The sequence below is a fragment of the Helianthus annuus genome, chromosome 2 (assembly GCF_002127325.2).
Source record: "Helianthus annuus cultivar XRQ/B chromosome 2, HanXRQr2.0-SUNRISE, whole genome shotgun sequence".
Lineage (NCBI taxonomy): Eukaryota > Viridiplantae > Streptophyta > Magnoliopsida > Asterales > Asteraceae > Helianthus > Helianthus annuus.
In genome coordinates, this window is record NC_035434.2 from 11,241,563 (window position 1) to 11,246,002 (window position 4,440).

Below are 4,440 nucleotides of genomic sequence, written 5' to 3' on the forward strand. Positions count from 1 at the left end.
CAGGAGATAGAATAAACTTTACATAAAGGCACGTTGAGCATAATACTTCTATAACATAGATAGACTAAAATAAGTTACGGATGCATAATCCCTAGTTTATTTTGAATTCCAGTTGTAGTTTGTAATAAATACATATATATATATATATATATATATATACATACATACATACATACTAGGTTATCACCCGGGTGCTACCCGGGTTAGAGAAAACTATTAAGATAAATATTAAGTGTACAAATAAAATAAAATACAAAGTCTCATGTTACATAAATTAGTGATACAGTGGATACACAATTTAAAGATAGTCGAGTCCCTTTGAAGATGCATATCCTTCGAGTTACCAAAACCTTTCCCGTAGTAAATTGAGTTCCCTCTACAAAAAAAAAAAAAAAACCAAATTATAAGTGTTTATGTATATAATATAATCTTTAGTGTCGATACTATATAATATAAACTTTGGTGTCGATACTAAGCTTGCCTAAGTAGCATTGCCTAGGTACTGTACCTTTTAAGTCAGTCTTGTACTTTGTCTCATATTTGTCGTCTTTTAAAATGTAAGGCTTTTAATCTGTATATTAAAAGACCAAAAGATGTTGTAAACTATTTAAATAATATGTACATAAAAATAGTAGCCACCACATACCCGAGACCCCAACACGACTGCAACATCCAATAACAAAATTGTAAACACGCTAAATGAGAGGTGGACTCAAATGCATAAAAACCTCATAATGTGCAGACATGTGTTAGAATGATGAAAGAAAAAAGACCTTCACTTAATATGTGTCTTCAAAAATAGGATAACCCAATTATTATATTTGCCCATTTCAAGAAGAGTCTTATTTAAAAATAAGAAAAAACATTGACTTTAGTTCTATTTTGGCTATTCTTTATCAAACTTGTAACAATTCATCTTAATTATCAACTTACATTTGAAATCTGGTATGACATTACCCGAACATCAACTGATTGTTGCCCATTACAACTTCCACCAGCAATGTATTGCTTTTCATCTACGATGGCTACACCATGGTACAATACAAGATGGAAAACAAAAGCTAATTTGATATGCATGTAAGTCAATCAACTGATATAACATTACATATAAACAAACACACTCCCACTTGCGGTTTCAAAACTTAATGAAGAGAAAATATGTACATTGATTCAATCTATAGTGATCATCACCAGGTCAATTTACTTGTACAAACAGAAGAACAATTTGAGAAAATAAGAAATGAATATTATTAGACATACACATGTGCGAAGTTTTGATAAATTAATTACTCATAGAGAAACATCTTTAATAGTGTAGGTCCCTTTTTGTCGGATGACGAACCTCAAACCTTGTTATACTAACCCACTAGCGAGTGCGGAATCCAAGCTAGCGAGCAAACCGGGATTAAGCAAGTACAAACACAACACACAAGGGTTCACCGATTAACACAACTTGTATTAATGCAAATGAAGGTTTCGGTTACAAGCACAATGTTTACAAACCTAACTTGTAAACTCTCAAAGTGTGTGTGTGAGTTCTGGACAGAAAGCTCTCAAGAAGTCTCTCTCTCTTTCGGTGTGTGCACCTATGTGAACTCTCAGAACTGACTAACACAATACACTGCATGGGTATAAATACCCATACACAGCAGGTCATGTCCGAAGGATCCGATAGATGGTCCGAAGGATCATCTATCGAAGACAAAGTATTCGAAGGATAAGCAGGGACCTCGAAAGATCATCTTTCGAGGTCTAATCATTCGAAGCATATCTTTCGAGCACCTCGAAGGATCAACAGTATCCTTCGAGGCTATCCTTCGATACAGACAAACATCTTTCAACTTATTGGCCAAGTCAAACTAGGAGGATAGTTGACTTGGTCAACTTACAGACTACCAAGGACATCGTTTACATACAGACCGAATACAGACAAAGTACAGACACAAGTGCACCAACAAACTCCCCCTTGGCTGTAGCTTTGTCTTTATCTTCTATAGTTGTAGACTCGAACCTCGACGGTCTTTGGTCTTCGAGTTCCCAAAACTCTGATGTCCTTTCAAGTCTTCAATGTCGGAGGATCTTCAAAGTCTTCACGTCTTGAAAGCAGAGAGTGTATCAACAAACTACCCGTATCATGTAGGAAGTGTGTTGACAAACTCCCCCTTAACATAAGCTCCCCCTTGAGTTATGCTCGTGAAAAGACTTTATCTTTATGAAGTGAGATCCTTGTGGTGTTGATGATGGCCAGCGGCAACTCGATCATCTTCATCTTTTGAGTGCCTTCTCGTCATGTCTTCATTCCAATGCTTGTCATCGACCATGTTCTCCTAGCCTTTAGAATCTGCACATGCAAGAAATCTAAACGCGTAATGAGAACAACTGCTTGGAATAGTGTAAACAAATGACACACGAGTGACCATGTCGAAATCAAACACCGTCCGACAGTTTGAAAGTTTAATAAATTTATCAATTTTAAATTCTAACTTTCAAAATCTGCAAAGTTTGACCGTTTATGAAGATTTAGTCAGTTCGGTTTTCAGTCAGGTTTCAGGTAACGAAGACTCGAGCTCCAACATCGTACGATCGAAAATAAAGCAGAAATAAAATCTTTTTGGCTTTTATAAAGTTTATATTAAAACACGGATTTTAGGAATTAAAAGACAACAATTTAAAATCCTTTGAGTGTTATCAAACGACATCACCGCTAATGTCGTGCTGATATGCACCAAACGACGAAACTGTTTAAAAGAAATAACCATAAAAGTTAAGCAGTAAATAAATAAATATATACAAACATTCTTTTTGCGAGTTTCGAGGGTAAGAGAATCATATCAGTGTACGGTCATGCCAAAACACTCTTGTTGTTCAGTTAGTTAACATTAAGATAAGCATCCTATAACAATTATCAGTATTGTTGTCCACTTAAGCTCAACTTATCAGATGTAATCATGGCGAGGGGATACGTTAAGGTATGATTTATACTTACCGACCGGTGTTCATCCACATCATGACACATTCCCGTATCAAGGTATGCACGAGAGTTCATCTTACCGGTGAGTATACCGATTATCATCTGTTTGACCGTATAAGCTGTGAGATACTCACTTATTTTGATTTGAAAACAAGTCCTATGTGATATAATCACTTATTGATGAGGAACTTGATTTTCATATGCATGAGGGCACAGGTGCAAGTCCGTGAACAGGTCAGTACTTCCGTACAGCAGAGAGACGAACTTGACACCCGGATAAATGTGATATTTTATCACTTATTTGATTTGGACATGTGATTGTTTATCACTTATTGAGGTTGAATGCAGTATGTAATATGTACACGTATGTATAGTATCATGGAAGATCTAGACTTGCGTCCCCGTTATTTTTCGGTAAAAGATACAACCATGATACCCAGATGATAAGCAGCATAAAGACCGAATATCTCAGAACCTCGGCAATCTATCAAACGAAATTTCGGTACTAAGACCATATGCCAATGAATGGTTCCCACCTGGTCTTCAGTCGATTAAGATTTATATCACCCTGCACACTTTAAAATGATTGTGAGCCTACCGATACATCTTATATAGAGCTGCTTATCGTTTTTCATTTAAGGTTTAAAGAGGTTTGGATAGACCACTGATGTACTATCATTTTCTCTTTTGCTCTCCAGGAAACTCATTTTTGTTTTTCTATTGTTTTTGTGTTTTTGAAATTTTTCGATGTTTTTGGATTTTCAGATTTTTGGATTTACTCCCCCTAAAATCAATAAACTAAGATAAATTTAAAAGACACAAAGATATTTACAAAAATGATTTTCCGATGTTGGTTTAACTCATGCTTGACCTTAATGCCGTTTACCAAAATTAAGTTTTATCAGAAGAGATTTAACAAATTTTGGAAAAGTGAGTTGGCATGTCGGTAAGCGGTGCGAACCATGACAACATTGATGAGTTTCATATTGAAACAATCACGTGTGAGGTGATATCCGAGATCAACGTGTCAGGTCAAAGAGTGCTGTTCGAGATAATAATAATTCACAAAGTAGCTTAAATATCGACAGGTATAGGAGAGATTAAGAATTTTGAGGCGTATCCTGCAACTGTTCCGTGCATTGCAAGGAATCTAAGCACTCTCCCAACTGGATATCCACCCGGTGTGGACTTCAAGGTCGAATTTGCAACTACTGAAAAGTCTCTTGACAGCAATAAAATCATAAACCTCCGGGTCCGGCTGGTCTTCCACATTTCACCAGCGAAGGTCTTTGACTTTCTCTTTCAGAAATGGTGTGCGGATGTTCAATCCACGCCAAGGCATCGACACACATTTCACTTCATTCGTTCCTGTGGACCCGATCAAAAACCATAATGACCAAATTTTGACACGTTCTTCATTTGGTCGAATTTTGCAACTTCATTCATCCAAATTTTCCTTTTCTTTCCTC

General features: G+C 36.3%; 1 long non-coding RNA gene across 1 annotated transcript; it reads right to left on the minus strand.

The window, feature by feature from the left end:
- Nucleotides 1–206: 206 nt before the first annotated feature.
- Nucleotides 207–567, minus strand: LOC110902084. Its single transcript, XR_002571028.2, has 2 exons — nucleotides 509–567; nucleotides 207–376 (listed from the first exon to the last, which is right to left on the minus strand). It is a non-coding gene; the product is annotated as an uncharacterized LOC110902084 (long non-coding RNA).
- Nucleotides 568–4,440: the final 3,873 nt, after the last annotated feature.